The sequence below is a fragment of the Girardinichthys multiradiatus genome, chromosome 22 (assembly GCF_021462225.1).
Source record: "Girardinichthys multiradiatus isolate DD_20200921_A chromosome 22, DD_fGirMul_XY1, whole genome shotgun sequence".
Classification (NCBI taxonomy): domain Eukaryota; kingdom Metazoa; phylum Chordata; class Actinopteri; order Cyprinodontiformes; family Goodeidae; genus Girardinichthys; species Girardinichthys multiradiatus.
In genome coordinates this window covers 12,233,424-12,250,223 of record NC_061814.1, presented here as the reverse complement: position 1 = coordinate 12,250,223, position 16,800 = coordinate 12,233,424, and the positions used below count along the sequence as shown (strand labels likewise).

Sequence of the window (16,800 nt, the reverse complement as noted above, 5' to 3'; positions counted from 1 at the left end):
TACAGTTTTATCATTTAAAATCGACTTTCCTGAATCACATGTACATCAGTTTTTCTTCAAATGTGCCATTAATCACAGATGTGTCCAATAATTTGTATATTTATCATGTTTCCTATATCACTACAACAAATTTGTTACCATTCAGGATGAGTTGAAGACATTTATTCTACATGAATTAGAACCAAGCTTAGTTTTAGGTTTTGATCCTAATAATGTGTTATTAAACATAAGGATTTCCTATGTTTAACAAAAGAAACTGCTGAGCGTCCTTATGTTTTAGTACATTAAGTCCTGCGAAATAAAGTGGTTTAACTTACATTTATTTAATCAAAAGACTTAAATAGAGATGGATACAAGCAACAGCCTTGTTGTACGTGTGTAATTTATTCATATTTTGTCATTTTTACGTACTTATAAAATTAACCAATTCAGCTTAACTGTGTTGAATTAGTCAACAGTTTGGATTACCCCATGTTTCTTAGATGTTGTCGGAGTTGTCCTTCTAAACTCCTGCGTGTTTGTTTATTTGGTCAAAGCATCTTAATTCTGCTCGAGAAAAAACTAAACTTAAATGTCTAAGAAAGCAAAACACGGACTAGAGGTTGAAGCTGATTCACCCAGCCGGGGAAGAGAGGTGCTGTCTCTGTGTAGTCAGGAACACTTCTGCTCTTCTCTCCCCTGCACCGTTCTTTTATTGAACACACACATACCAGGGAATATACATTTTACATTTGTTGTGCAGCGCCTTATCAGTTTCTCATACATTCTTTGGCTGCAGTCAGTTTCTCATACATTCTTTTGCTGAAGGTCAGTTCTGAGGCATCTTCTATTGATGAAAGTGACACATGCACTCACACCCTTTAGTGCCTGTTTTTTCAAGTTCACAAATAATACATATTGTTCTGCACAGTTAATTTTCTAAGCGCTACAGGTTCAGACTAATTCCACACTGTTATGAACATAAGAACACATTACACTTTGTTATATATAACAATGTCTTAACAAAAGGCTAAATGTTAAGCTTTTACCGCTGCTTCCTCCAGCAGATTACACAGTGTGAACTTTGTTTCTGTAAAGCAGAAAACTATACAGTGAATTAAAACACAGAGTCTGGCATCACCTCTCACCCCCTCATGTGTTGTTTTCCAGTATTTGGGACTTTCCTCCTCTCTCCCCGTGGGAGTCCCCCTTCATCCTGTCTCCAACTTCTTGGCTCACTACACTGAAACCATTTCGCAGAGACCTGTGAAATCCCAGAGCACAGCGGCCTTATGAAATCCAACAGAATGGTTTTTATCCCCTAAAGATACTGTACAAATCATTGCTGGTTTTATCTCAGCTGGGAATGTCAATTCATCTAAATGAGCTTAGTCCCTCTAGCTGCCTGTCTAGAGTTATTTCTCCTTCTCCATTTCCCCTGACTCCATTCCTCCTCTTTCACCTAATCTCTCTCTGTGTCATAATTTAGAGAGGTTTAGAATCAGTCAGTGTCCCCGTTCTTTGTGATCTTAAGAAGGAGGGGACAGCAGAGGACGGGGAGAGTAATGGGATTGTTACTCTGCACTGGGTACCAGTTTTGTTCGAGGCCTGCCTTACTGGCCCAAAGACAAATGAGTTGGTGAGAGTGTGTACTGGGTGAGTTGTTCTGAGTCCCTTTAGTGTGCAGTGGAATGTACTTAATCTGCCTGCCATCATAATGCAAATGAAGCTCCCTGATCACAGCGGGAGGCCCTCCATCTGTGTGTGTGTGTGTGTGTGTGTGTGTGTGTGTGTGTGTGTGTGTGTGTGTGTGTGTGTGTGTGTGTGTGTGTGTGTGTGTGTGTGTGCGCGTGTGTTTTGTGGAACAGCCAAAATGCTGGATAGACTTCTGTCATGCCAACACAATGGCTCAGGACCAGGTCCAATTACACACACACACAAATGTCCGATTGGGATAGACTAAAACATGAAACCACATAAGTGAAAATGGAGAGATAGTCCTTTACAAGGCCTGCTTACCTAAATGTCCTAGCAAGGCCTGTAAATTAATTGGAACTAAAGTGTTTCAGATCTGTCAAAGTAAAACTTCAATACAAACACATTTAGGCTAGAGTGGGACTGACGGCCTAAAAAACTACAGGGTAAATTTGAGAAACTAACTAAAGTAGACAGAAAGAACAATACCTCCCACCCCTACTAAGTATAGTGAATCAAAGTACCTATTTATAGGGGTCATATTAAATTGAAATCAATAAAAAGGATTAAAGAGCTGAAAAAAATGGTTGCTTTTGCAACAAGTTAGCTCTGTACATCGACTCAACTTTTATCTTTTTTAACTTTTTCAAAACTGTTAAATATTTTATGTTATTCTGTCCTCATCATACCGGTCAAAAAAGATACATTTTTGTTCAGAATGTTTTCAGTGATTTTCCAAATAAATCACAAAGTATTTTTGTAGAAACATTCAAATACTTAATATTGTAGGGTTACTGCATGACACTGGATATTGTATGTTCTGTAATATGTTAAGTGAGTTTTAATGTTGCCAATGGGATGTCTAGTTTTGTACATAACTAATGGGATCATAGCATACTGTAAATATATTGCAGATTTCAAAGTAAGCTGTTTTACTTCCTTTTAAACATTTGGGATAGGTCTATGGGCTATACAAAATGTTAATTATATTTTTTGCACAAAATCATTTTCAGATAATATGATTTCACCTCCTCAGTTTCCCCTCTTTTGAGCTCTTTTCAGAATGAGCTGTTTTAGGACTGTCAATTTTATGCAAATTAGTTGTATCTAGCCCCACCCCCAACCAGCACTCCGTAAACGTGGAAATGAAGCACAACTATAAGACACAACAATAAGTACTTACATTTCTGTCATCTGCAGATTTGCACAATTTTCTTCAGTCTAAGCCTTTCTGCAAATTCTGACCTGTTCTGATGTGAGTTCTCAAAGCAGACGGTGATGAAGTGATTCGCGAAAACTAGTACTGTCTTTGGTAACATGACTGGAACATTGCCCTCAAAAATGAAATGAAGCCATGAATCTCTGTTATCTGACAGCGAGAGAATGGGCATGGACACATGTTGGTCTTTGCAACCAGCCGGCGAGATGTGATCCTGGAAATCTAGTGGGTGGAGCGCCGCTTCAGTTGCTAGTCAGGGGCGGGACTCAGGTAACGTTGCTAGGTGCCCTTGTAATTGTGATGTCAAAAATACACAGCTTTTGAATAAGTGTGTTTTCTAGAAAAAATGAAACATTAATTTATAGCCAAAGAACAGCTGAATATATATATTTTTTTTTTTTTGTTTGTTTGGCTATATGTACCTGTGTTCTTACACAAGTACATATAGCCTTCTTAATGTCATAACATAAGTAAACACCTTTTTATCAGCACTTTGGTTAAAATATTATTAAATAGAGGAAATCCAAGAAAACTACAAATGGACACACTCAAAAGAACTCCGATCAGTTACCTTATGTGATGTCACACGTGTTATTGGGATAGTCAATTTTGTTCGATTTAATAAAATTTTACATTTAAACAGCAAAACAAATAGAAAAGCTGTTGCTCTGTAGGGTACAATATCAAAAGGAAGTTTGGCTGATTTTACGGAACAGTCTGGCAAGTAGTTTTAAGATAACAGCAAGACTTCTACATCACAAAGCCTTCGAGGTGCCCTGATGCTTTGATCCCTGCAGCATTTGTCTTAATACTGAAGACTTTCTTCTGAAGAATAAGATGTATTTCATTATTTCTTCTTAAGGTTAGTTCTCTTTCTCTTCTTTTAAAAACTGCTGACCGCCAAAGGGAGCTATGGTCGCATTTCTCCTCAAGTCTTCACTGAGCATCGTGAATCCTCATTTCAACATCTTAACAGTCAAATGTACAACAATGTAGTCCAACCTATTAATAGAATGACAGTTAATTAGATTCAAAGATTAATTAACAGCTTATCTAATCTATCAAAAGGCTAAAGATAACTATCTAATTAAGAATACGAGTGAGGAACAGCAACAAACTTTATCAAACAAAGAACTCTTAGATATCAGTGTTATCTTTAATCATCATCCCTCCTTCCCCATTGATTGCTCTCGCTTATTCCTCTCCTCTCTTTCATTTGTTCCGTCTGTTCTTGTTCTTCCCTCAGAACCCATTGCTGCCTCCACCCCCACCCTCAAATTCTTATTGATCACCAAAGTTCATACAAGAGCAGCACTTAATGTTCTAGCTTCTTGTCCCGCCTTTGTCAGAAGGGGCTGGGGTCCACAATATTGCAAATTGATCCGTCTGTGCCTGCCACCCTTTGTTGGATGTTTGTGAAGTGAACTACTATAACATTAACCCATCCTGCGGTTTATGCACCAACTACCACCACCACCCACCTTCCTTTTATCGTTTTCTTTGATTCTATCCATGTCTTGTCCCTCTGAGGACGGCATCAGCATGGCTAAACACCGGTTTGAGTGCTGATTAGCTGAGCGGCACGCCTGAATGAGCGCACTGATGAGCTCCTCGAGGTTTAGCCATGTAGGAAATAAATGGACGCTTTTGATTATCTGACCTCTGAACCCCTCCGCCTCTGCTGCAGTCCTCCCTTCACACCCATCCCTCCTTTTTTCTCCTTTTTTCGCATTGTCCTCTTCACACCTCCTCCACCTATTGTTCCATTCAGGTGAGCACTTGAAAATGGGGTCACACTTGTTTGAACACAAACAAGTGCATCCTCAAGGGCAGCTCATCCTTGAAATGATTCAGCGTACAATTTTATCACCTCTGGGAAAAAGTAGAGAGTGATTTTTGCTTTAATGCAAGTGATTATGTCTTCCAAACATCAAAAAAAGCCTTGGGTGAAATGTGTTGACTTCAACTGGTTTATCACTTCGGCATTAATAAAAAAAGTTTTCAAAAGTTAGCAAAGTTAAAGCTCTGGGAGAGAAAAGTTTTACAGAAGTCGCAATAATCTGTCCCTTTAGGCATAAGAAGTGGGCTCCAAGGTGCAGGAGAGGCATCTAATAAATTTTTTTTCCCTCTTGTTGCTCCTGCCATGGACAACTTGGCAGGAATTTGGAACAAAGGCAAAACGGCAGCATTCCTTGACGCGCCTGCAGTCTGACTTCAGCATCCTCCAGAGCCAATCAGCAGAGACTTCTGATGTCCGCATCCCTGACAGTGTAATTGCATGGCGGAGTATTGTCGCCAGCTTTAGAGTGTCTTTAATTAAGATCTGAATGCTCAGGACCATTGGCACCCCTCAACACACAACCGCACAGACTCAGCAACCTCCCCAAGCTACTGTTGTCATGGAGAGAATACATCAGGGTAAAGAGGCTGCAAATGTTTGTGGTGATGGCAGCAGGGGATGGGTCTGCGCTGGTGGGGAGGGTTAGCAAAGACTGGAGGCTGCACAGAGGGCTCGCCTGAGAAGAGCACGATAAGGGGGCTGGGGGACTGCCGCACAATCATCTTGATTTCTTGTGCTGAACGATTACATGCCATGCTAATTGCTAGCAGAGGGATCTTTAATAAATATTTCATTCGGTGCAGCATCATTACTTCCTAATGTCGTTATTAATCTCCGCCAGTAATTTCCACTCAAGAGAACCGTCTTTGAGAGGGTAGGGGGGGGGGGGGGTCCTTCCACAACAAAAGACAGAAAAAGAGATATAGATTCAGAGAGTCTGGAAGAAATTTAAAGGAGTATATGAGCAATGCACAGAATAAGAGATGAGTAGTGACAACAAAGGGATAGAGCAGCCAAAGAGGACCGGAAGCATCAAGCCGGAGCTACCAAGGCTGCAAATATTGTTACAGACGCATATCATTTCCTGAGAGGCCTTTCGATCTGTAAGATTATAGCTACTAATTTGATTTGTACACGAGAAGGGCTTGTGCAACTTCCTTTATAGATAAAGATTTACTCTGGGTAGAGAGATCAGTCTTGACTTAGAGTGAAGTTACAAGTGTTTAACAATCAAAAGAAAGCTTACATCTGTTGAGCCTTTTGGTTCGAGTTTATGAAAAAGTTTCCTTCAAAACATTTGATGTGTACCGAGTAGATTTAGATCATATCTGTTTAGAAAACAAAGAAAACTGAAATTAACACAAACTTTGAGAAAATCCTGAGTCTAGGCTGAAGAAAAGCATCCCCACCACATGATACTGACACCTTGTAGTATTCCACCACACACATCTAGGCTAAAAGGTTCAGTTTTGGTTTCATCTGATCAGAGCTCCTTCTTCCACATGTTTGCGGTATTCTCCCACTCTTCCATAAAGAACTAATCTGCGGACAGCACAACCAGTAGTTGTTCTGTGGACAGATTTTCTCATCTGAGCTGTAGATCTCTGTAGCTCCTCCACAGTTTTTATAGACTTCTTGGCTTCTTCTCGAATTAATGTTTGGGAAACTGCTGTTTTAAACGTCTCAACATCTTGATCCCAGACCTGACTGGTGGATTCATTGGTCTTGTGGATGCTTGTTCACTAATGTTCTCTAATTGTTCTTTGAGGCCTTCAAAGAACAACTCTATTTATATTGAGAATAAATTACACACTGGTGGACATACTTTACAAATTAAGTGACATCAGCAGGCAGTCTTATTGAAGGGTATAGGTAAAAGAGATAAATGCAGTTTTCAGATGTATATTGTAAGGGGTTTTGAGAACCAGTTATAACTTTCCGCTTTAAAAAATACTTTATGTTGTCTCACATAAAATCCTAATAAAAACATTGAAGTTTCTGGCTGTAACATGATAAAAGTAAAGGAAATATTTAAGTAGTGTTAAAACTTTTGTGGGATTCTTCACTTTTAGCTTGAGCGGAAAATAACAGCAATGTAAAAAGTCAAAAGAGTCCTTGAAGACATCACAGCATTAATAACATACCACCCCACAGTGTTTCCATACCAAGTGGTCCATACCATGTTGTGCAGCCCGTCTTTTTCTTTCTGCAGTTTAAGACATTAAGAAGGCGTGAAAATGGCAGCAAGCTAAGCCGTGGGCGAAAAGCAAATAGCATTAGCCGCCAAGCAGACATTGCATTTTGCTCATTCTAATATCCATCTGTGCCTGTGGCTATGCTAGCTAACTGCTATCAGACAGGCTTATTCGCACACATTCTCCACAGTTCCAGTGCTTTTTTTAAGAGGAAAAATTCAATCTTTAGTAAGAAGTGAATCTTAGATGGGGCGTAAACACAAACTGAAAAAGCAAATCCCAATCCATGTTGCTTTTATCTAACATCGTATTTTATGGCCCCTTCCAAATTTATATGAGAATACATTATGAATGATTACCAGAAAAAAAGATTATATGCTTTGCGTGATGTTTCAATAGCACATCCATCACATGTGGCCATAGTTAGTGACAGCAGGGTTGGAAAGAGATGGAGGGATGGCTGGAAAGAGGAGAGAAAAGGGGGTGATTTATTGGCTTTCAGTGAAGAAAAAAAAGGTTTCAGTTAATTCATCTATCAGCCCAGTGTTCAGTCTTTACTTCTATCCTCTATTTTTTTTTCTCAATTGCACACACACACACACATCAGAGTCACACAAGCAATGGCATTGCCCTGAAAGAAAATAGAGTCATGTGTACTATCCAATTATCTGTCAGGGGTGAATAATGGCCCCAATAATATATTCACATTGCCGTTGCCGATCAATTTTTAATCAAGCTAAGAAATATGGAGGAAGTGAAGCTAAAATGACCCACCGGGAACTCTCCCATAATGCTTTTGCAGAAGAGTCCCTAATTTTGCACCAATCAAATTACCTATTCCCAAGGCCCCACATAGCTCCCCAGCCTATGTCCAATGATGATGGTGCCTTCCAATGTAACTAGGACAGGTCTGCTCTTTAATAAGGGTGGGGGTCAGACAGGCAGCGACCTTATTAAAGAATGTTAACTCATAATAAACAGATTACTGCCAGAATAACATGTTTATAGGTAGAAAAAACGAGGCAGAAGCAGATCATCTCTCGTTTACCTTTTCCTTTTAAAAAATCTCGTAAATGGGATGGAGGAGTGATGTCATATAACTGCACAGAAGTATATGGTCTGTGGGGAGTGTTGTTTACTACAGTTATTTATAATTCATTCATAATATAAAGCCAGCGTATGTTGTGATTCATGATTGTAATTTTAGTATGCCCTTTTTGCCACTTGGAGGCAGCATAATGACTGTAAAACTAATATTGACAAAAATATTTAAAGAATGTTGTTGTCAATAATATTTTATTTGCCTTGAACTCACCAAGGATAAAAGATGAAATAATCTTGTATTATTGACATTTGGCACATTTCACATCAGACTGAAGCGCTCAGGCTAATTGTTTTTGCATGGTCTGTTTTTTCCTAAAAAGATACTTTGATGATATAAATGTATTTTCATTTAATCTTTCTTAAATGTTTTACAGCTTTTAATACAGTATTATTTATCCTGTACAGTTCAACTGATAAAAATGTATCAATCTTTCAATATAAAAAAATTTAAAGGTGCACTAGCCTGGTTTATTTAGTGTACTCACTCTTACTGCAATATTTCAAATCCCTTTTAGCATTCACTCCATACCCTTGGCAACAACAAAAAGAGTTTAGATGAGTGCAGCTCAGTTGTGGAGCGGTAGCTAATATAGCTTATTGTACAAACATATCAGTTAGGAGAAGGGTTCAAAAGATTTCAGCAGAATTGCATCTGAGGCAGTAAAGAGGGTCATTAAGAGGTAAAGAGAACATGGGACAAGACTGTCATTACTAAAAACTGTATATCCATCAAAAATGGATAAAAACACGATGGAAATGACCAGAGAGGCTGCGTGGAATTAGACAGCAACACTGAAGAAGCTGCAGGAACACTAGTTGTGTTTTACATGTGCCAGCAGTCTGTAATCTTTATATGTTTGGACTGAATAGTACAATTGCAATATCTGCCAGACCTTAAGAGTCAAGAAATCGTTTAAGCTGAACCTGATCCAAAGAGATTCAAAATGCATCCAGAGAAGAGTTCCATTGCGAAAACCACTGCCAAGCAGAAAGAAAACTAAAGCCTTTGAAAAACAATTCTTGATAATCACCCAGGCTTTTGGTACTATATTCCCCGGACTGACGAGACAAGAGAGGAACATTTTGGAGGCACGCTTTTTACAAAGCATCAGTTTGGTTTAGGTAGCTTTTTTTTCTTAATAAATGAAATCATTTGAAAGCCACTTTTTGTTTTTATTCAGATTATCTTTGTTTGATATTGAAATTTATTTTATAACCAGAAACATGTACGTGTGACAAGAAAACAAGTATATATACGATCTAACTCAGTGAATCTCTATGGTTGGAGGATAATTTACTTTGATTGGTGCTTTTGGTCAAAGTAAGCCATTTTTTTTCGTACATCCCAACATCATGTCCTAGTTCTGGACCTCAAAGTACACCGCTGATGCTTTAGATGCTTCTTTGGTCCAACCCACCTGATTTACGCTATATATGTAGTACAGAAATATGAAATCAATTATGTAGAACCTTGTTTCAATCAATTTGAATAAGGTGTGCTTAAGCAGTGGAACATTAAAACATGCAAGACAATGTGCAGATTGCCAAAATGACCAGGGTTAGGAAACACTGATCTACAGCATGAAACACAATCTGTCATAAGATGTTGTTGGAAAAACTATTTTTCAAATAAACTATGACAGGTTAATTTGTTTTTGTGTTTTTATATGAAATGAAGATTGTCTTGCAGCTTGCTAAATTATAGCTACTTGTCAGCAATCCTGAAGATCATAGAAGATTGCAATAAGGAACTGTTTCTTACCACAAGCATTAGATTTCCTTGCCAAATGAAATATAGTATAATTTGCAGAATATTTTGCAGTCAGAAATCTTATTTTATATGTATGGAAATTCAAGCATTTAATATAAGTCACCACAGTAAACCCAATGGTTACATTAAGCTGCATCATATAAAGCCATAGCCAACACATTTGTTATAGTGTTCAACAGACATTAACCTTCTTGCTTATAACTGATCATTTATAAAAAAAAAAAAAATGCATGAACAATTTAAATGTGGATGTAAACAAACATATACACACTTAAATTCAGCTCTGTTCACTTTTTCAGTAAATTCAGCCCCATTAAGTCAACCCTGGCATGCCTGAGATGGGTCATGTACCTCTGTGCAGTGCTGGAGCAATCTGCAGTGAAAGCTTTCCCATTTGTAATAAACCGCAGCCTCTCAGAAGAGCAATCCTTGGGAGAATCCAGCTCACTCTCTCTTCACTATAACGGCATCTGTAAAACAAATGAGCAGGGAGGTAAATGGAGACAAACAAAAATTACATTTCCAATAAAGGTTTCTGTCTCGTTGGCCTCCCAGAAGCCCCCAGCCCCACTCAACTATTTAACAGCCTTAATATACCCTCCATCAGCTTTCCCGTTGAGAAGACGCCTGAGAGGAGTTATCTGAGCACAAACAGAGCTCATCTAATGTGAACAGGTTAATGTTTTAGTAGTTGAAGGATCTTAGACAATTAAAAGTGGAAAGGTGGTCTGACAGTTGAATTCGAAGGAATACTAAAACTGTTTTTTATTGAAATACACTGTACAGCAGTGAAAGCTTCAGACCTATCTGTGCTTCATTGTGCAGTTTTTGTACAAGTTGTTAAGAAAGCTCCTAGACAATCTTTATCCTTCCTTCGGTATTCTTAAATAAAAATAATATCACCACAAATAACTTGAAGAAAGCCCTCAATTTATTAATGAATCTTGTGGCAATGGATCTACATATCCTAAGGAATACACATGGAGACTCCTGTTTATTAATTGTGCTAATTGCTATTAAAGGATGCTGAAGACAGTTAAAAATGTCAACACCTCACTCAGTTTCTGTGTCCTTTAAATTAGTAAATCTTTATTTTGGTCCAGTTGCCATGTTCCTCAACCAAAAAAGGGTGGACTGCTCCGGGGGTCATTGTTTGCCTCACTTGGAGGAGTTCACATATCTTGGTGTCTTGTTCACAAGTAATGCTAGGATGGATTTGGATAGACAGTTTGGAGGTTCTTCTGCAGTGATGAAGGTGCTTCTCTGTTCTCTTAAAGTAAGGAAAGAGCTGAGTCAAAAAGCAAAGCTCTCAGTTTACCAGTCTGTCTGTTTTGACCCCCATCTATGGTCCTGAGATATGGATTATGACCAAAAGATCAGCGCAGGGGGTTCGAATCTTGACCAGATACCCAAACCACCTCAACTGACTACTTTCACAGTGAGGGACCCTCTAGGAGCTCTATTCCAAGCTTTTCTTTCAGTCATGACTCGTGTGGGAATGTAGTATGACCAGTAAATCACGCACTTTCCCTTTTGGATGATCACATTTTATGTCTGTAAAAAACTACTGAGTTGCTTGCATCACTGCATATTTCTATTATTTCTGTCCATCTCAAGATCCATCCTACCATTACTTGTAGACCTATAGATATCCAGGTGTCTTCGTGCCATTAGACAGGATACCTAAATATGATTTTTAACGTTCACATCTAAAGTACTTAAATTAAGACGTCTCATTGGGCTTCAAACTTGATCTTCAACTTCACTGATATTATTATGGTAGGGCACCAGAAAAACATGTTTTTTTTATGGGCCAGTTAAAATATTTTCAATTGTTTCTTCAAAGGTGAAGTTTAGTTCAAATTAGATAATCTGTCATTTATGGTTTTTTTTTTACAAAATGCACATCCACGCACATCTAAACATTTTATCATTTAATCAAAGAATCGTATTTCTACATTGTCACAACCAGACAGACACAACACTGAGCTTGTAACACACACAGTGTAAAGTAAGAATTCCAGCGAGAAAAGCAGCAGTCATCTCCTCCCTGCAGCAACAAGATCAAATCAGCCTGTTTATCTGATGGTGAACCTAACATTAGGCCAAACTAAAGGTCTCCCCTCAGCTTCCTTTTATCTAACCCAGAGAAAAGTGAACTATATGGCACCTCACTGGGGGGAAACTGATTACAGCCTAAGGGCCCAAAAAGCAGCCGGTCCACAGCTCCATTTATTCCATTATAAGGCTATGAACCGAGGGGGCCAAGGTGACTATTAACTGCGGGTTGTGGATCAGACGCATGGATACTTGGGTCTCTGATACCACTGAGCTGAATGAGAAGGGTTGTAATGTGAGCTTAGTCTCACGGCTAGGGAGGTCATATAATCTCAGCAATGACCACATTTGTGGTTAATGAGAGGTCACAGCAATTTCAATTTTTTTGCTAAAGTTTACCAAAACAATTGGGTGCGGTTCTTATAATAAATAAGGACAAGTCAATAAAAACACTTTTCATTTTAGTTCAGTGTCTGGATGGTTTAAATAGCAAAGCATTTGACTGGAGATTTCAGTTAAAATTGATTTACAACAAACCTCTCATATTAGCAACATGTTTATTTGTATATGTCTTTCACCTAACTTTCATACTTGGGCACTCATATGTTCCAAGCACGATATCTTCATATAATACAACATATAATAATAATAATAACCACAGTCAGTTTATTTGCTCTGCTATTTTATTCTAAATCATTAAATCACAATAAGCTATCATTTGTAGCTTTACATTTGTGTTTACTTGTATTTTGTACAGCCGCAGCAAAATATCTGAACCGTACATGAGAACATGGCATGGTTTTAAGTTAAATACATGGAAGCAGTTTGTGGAAAAAGACCAGAGCAGGCTGAACAGGTGGACAAATGTTATCTTCTAAGGTATGCAGCAATCAGTTCTGTCAGATTTGTCTATATTCCCAATTACATGCTCTAACACTTCTGCTTCTTCCTCTAATTTGTTTTCCTTTCAAATTCTGTGGCACTAGTGGCCCTCATCCTGCAAAGTGACTGACAGGATATGGGGCGGAGAGAGGGGAAGACGTGCCGCAAACGGGCCAACAGGCTGGGGCCTGAACCCGAACCCACAACATCCGGGCCGAGGACTGCAGCCTGCGCACATCGGCCATTCACCTAACGTTAAAATATTGCCTTGCAGTTCTTCACCTGAGCAATAGAGGTCAGTATTTTAGAACAAAATAAGCAAGTTAGGAAAAGTCCAAACTGCTTGCTAGTTTAGGAGTAGTGGTGAGATAAACTCAAAGAAAATGTTTACAAGAAGAAATAACCTTAACCTTTGGTCATGACCTTTGGTGTGGATTGCATTGGTATAATTTAGATTTATTGTGTATTTATGTAGAATTGAAAATAAAGTGGGCCTTTTTGTTTTTCTTTTAAGATTCCTTAAGAAAACATTTGTTGTGAATTGGAGCTGTATAAATAAACTGAACTAAATTGAGTCAAATGTAATTTATTTAAGGACTTCTATGGGAAATCTATGATTTTCTTTGACAGTGTTGTTTTCAGGTTACTGTGAATTAAACTCAGTGTGTTACACTGAATTAAACTCATGGCACAAGATCTTACAATATTACAATGGCACAATGTTTATTGTCATGTTTAACTTGCAGTTCACTGTATAATAATCATGTGAATGTCTTGTTAAGTACGTGTAAAATATTGAGACTCGTGTTATGAAGTTAGAAAGAAAGTAGTTCTTGAGTTGACTAATGCTGATAAAAAAGACGACTAAGACTGTCAACACTCCAATTCATTGAAAAGGTCTCATTGTTAGATCATATGGCAGCATTTTGCATTCTCACGAGAAAAGGCAATTAATGGCAAACAAGCTAAGAGTGATTTGTCAGCGCTGTAAGAATACCACAATTTGCAAACCAGTAGCCAATAATGACACTAAAGTTGACATCTGCTTTGTAGATATCATATCTGAAGGGCTTTTTTTCACAGTTTAAGGAGTCTGGACTACATTTGATCACCTGTAGTTCAAAGTCTAAAATATTAATCTCAATAAAACCAGAACTGGTTAAATTTACACTGAACAGAGATTCCTTAATAAAACTTTTGAGATTTAGGAATCTTTTTCTTATGTGTGAAGACACATGGTAGACTGGAGATCACATGATGTATGTTATGGTATGTGTAGAAAGGCCATACTGGAGAGTATTTTCCTACAACAGTAAAGTGCAACCCACATATGCAGTAGTGTTATTTGGGTATAAATGTTTTCATTGTGTTATCTGTGTTATCTGTCATATTAACACAATGCCCTAGTGAGCCCGCTCCACCTGAAGATTCTATATGTGCACCATTGTTGTAATTCAGATATCATTTCCCATTCCTCCTTGGACTTTCATGCGTACTCATTCAGTCAAATCAGAACTCATTATTATACATCTTTGTCTTTAAAAACACCATTGGATCTTAGAGTTTGTCTCCTGCACACATCTGCCAGTATTTACCTCAGTGGTTACCTCACCTCTATTGTGTAGTTTGAATGCATTTGTGAGAGAGGCATGGAGTGAGAAAGCATACCAGTGTAAGTGTGACAGTGTTGGAGAGAAGAGCTTATAGTTTGAGGGCATTCCTGTCAGTGCTGCTGGTCCTTTGTGGCTTCCTGGCTCTTTAATGCTTAGCTAGTTTGATGTACCTACTCTTAGGAGGCAAAGATGGAAAAGACCCTGAGATGTTTATCTGACTAATTCCTGCGTGTTCTTCCTCTTTGCTCTTCTCTCGCTTTACTTTGCCTCAGTCGTTCTGCTGCGCCGGAAGAACCAGGGAATCCGGGATTTGCAAAACAAACATTGTTTTCCCTTCATCATCAAAAGCTAAATGAAAGATTTGTAAATGTGTGTTCCAAAGACAAGTAGAGGCAAATCCGCAAGTGCCTCCTTCTAACAAACAAAACCATGTTTAAAACTTTGCTCAAAGCTCCCGATTTCTCCAATTAGGCCTCTCCTGGGTCTGAAAAGTCACAGCTTTGTTCACTCCACCACTCAGGAAATTAGAAATAGCTTCTGAAACTGCTGTCTTCCAACAAACCAAAAAGGAAAAAAAGAAAACACAAAAGCTGTGTGGCACAAAAATGCACACTGCTGTATATCAAAATTTAACTATGCATTTGAAAACTGCATAAACAATGCAGCAAATTATTTGTCACCAACTTCTTAGCCTCTCTCCATCTTGAGCAACAAACCACCATCCTTTATATAAAGAACAGTGACCCACATTATTTAGTACATGCAGTGATATGATGCACACTAATTGTAAAGTGGGACATATTGGCCACATGTCTGTGTTTCATGTGTGCGCACCCCACAGGCCGTCTCCCCTCCCTTCTCCGTCTCCCCTGATGTGTTTTTCATGTTAACACTTTGCAGTGCCTTAGGTACATTGTGCGGCTTCCCGCCATACACAGCCCTACTGAGCACATTTAGAATGTTTTTATGCGAAAACATCATTTTTATTTTTCAATTAAAATTTTATACCTTTGTGTTTTTTTGTCTTCCATTTCTTTTTTAAGGGGTTGCTATTTTTCCTCATATGGTAACTCTTTGTGGTGTTTTCTTCTTTGGTCTCTTTGATTTGAAGAGAAATTGAATGGTTGGATCTTAGGCTGAATCTTTGTTATTACTTTGAAAATGGGCCTACAAAGGAAACAGTCTCTAAAGATTACAGAATGGTGACAACAAACACACAGTAAACCTATCACAGCGATGACACAGCGGGAAACTGCACCTTCAGCTGCTTCCGTGGGCAACCATAAGCTGTAGATCCATGGCGAATCAGCAAAAAAAGATGATGCACCACCAAACCTCACTCTTGATTACATGTTGAATTTTCTTTGTCAAGTTTAAAAGCAAAAGAGTTCTTCTGTAATCAGCTAAAAACGAAACTTGGGCAGATTCAGCCAGCAGGGAAGGATCATGCACAATGATTATCTCTGCTCCAGCTGGTTTCACCAAAAGTTGAAGGAACTTGGGGGTCCATGCTTCAAACGCTAAGAAGCCATTCTTTAGGCTATCTGCTAATGGTGTGGATTTGGTTGGCTGAAGCTGACAAAATATCACTTAAAATAGGGAATCATCCTGTATTTTATGTTTTAGAGGCATTATGAAATGGGACACATATTGTTCCCACAGAAAAAAATATTGAACATGTTTTTTGACAGTTCTACAGTATGAGTAGCAGTTTACTATACACATGGAACACTGCTATAGCATTTATATGGCTGCTATTGAAATACAGCAGTGGTAAATGGTCTGTGTGTGCTGATAAGAGATTCGCTCAGCTCTGCATGCTCAATACCTGAAACTAACAGTGAAACTGACATCATAACCAATGTTTTCTCACAACTTGAGGGCACCCATAGAGGATTCCAATTCAGCAAAAGTAATGTGCACTATCCTGACAATGCTGGACATCGAATTTGATACCCTTGACCCCAATACACGTGTCCTATTCATGCAGAAGGGAAACAAATGTGTACCAGAATGTGGCATCAAGTTCTATTACATTTCACAAAGCCTGCTTCATCTCCTCACTTTTAGATATGTGTAGCACTTGTTTCTCAATACCCCAGCACACATACCTACCTCACAGAAACCTACATAAACATAATTGCTAAGCTCTACTCAGTCTCTGACATCAGTGTGTTTGAGCGCAAATACCACTACATTATGCCAATTAGTGGGATGAATAATGGAGGATTAAAATAATGTGCAGTCCCAAAACATAGAGGATAGATATTTGTTACTTTCAATACAGTTGGCCAAGTCATTCATCACTTTTCCTAAGGTTGTGTTCCCCAACATCGCTTCATCAGTCATACAGAAGAAAAACAAAAATCCATAAATTCACTACATGACCGTGGGCACCAAAGTTTACTGCCTATAAATCAAGAGTATGACCTTTATGCACAATT

The 16,800-nt window shown here is 38.5% G+C and overlaps 1 long non-coding RNA gene across 1 annotated transcript in view; it reads left to right on the top strand.

Moving 5' to 3' along the window:
• LOC124858757 overlaps positions 1 to 16,800 on the top strand; it is a 45,301-nt gene that overhangs the window by 23,196 nt on the left and 5,305 nt on the right. The window contains exons 2-3 of the long non-coding RNA XR_007035919.1: positions 12,619 to 12,740; positions 12,848 to 13,038. This is a non-coding gene — a long non-coding RNA (uncharacterized LOC124858757). The remainder of the gene's footprint in view (positions 1 to 12,618; positions 12,741 to 12,847; positions 13,039 to 16,800) is intronic.